Below are 702 nucleotides of genomic sequence, written 5' to 3' on the forward strand. Positions count from 1 at the left end.
CGTTAAAGAAAATAAATAATCTATTTGAGGATAACTTTCGCCACGGATGTTTGACAGCACTATAATCCCACCTAATTCCACATAATATATTCCCACCTGACCCCACAAACACTTTAATTCTCCTTTCTATCCGCCTCCTATTCTCACCCATCCCACAAACACTATAATAGAAGATCTGTTAACAAGGTCAAGTGAGAATCTTTGTTTAAGTCACATTTTCCTACAAAAAAAAGGAGTTCTGCTTATTAATAATAGGCCCTAATATTATACATTTATTATTTTGTAATTCGAAAGCGGCGACAAACGGCTTCTATTAATAGCACAAGCGAAGCGCTATTATTATGTTCCTACGCTCAGTTATTTCTGTTCAGAGATGAGAAACTTGAATATGTGAATACAACAGTAACAACGAGATCAAGTCCAATAAAACGTATATTTTGAGCCCTTTAATTGAAACTTACTTGTACGTATTTCACGAATGAGGGTTTTGCTCATTTTCTCAAAATCATCCAAATGTGACTTGACCTACCTTGGTGTTGTTCTCTGGTCTTCAATTCTCCTTTCTATCCGCCTATTCCCATCCATTCTCACTCTTCAATCCCACCGACACTTTTCCCCATCCTAGATAGATAGAGAGAGAGGGGGAGAGGGAGAGGGAGAGGAAGGGAGAGAGAGGGAGAGGAAGGGAGAGAGAGAGAGAGA

The sequence above is a fragment of the Aplysia californica genome, unplaced genomic scaffold (assembly GCF_000002075.1).
Source record: "Aplysia californica isolate F4 #8 unplaced genomic scaffold, AplCal3.0 scaffold00379, whole genome shotgun sequence".
NCBI classification, from domain to species: Eukaryota; Metazoa; Mollusca; class Gastropoda; order Aplysiida; family Aplysiidae; genus Aplysia; species Aplysia californica.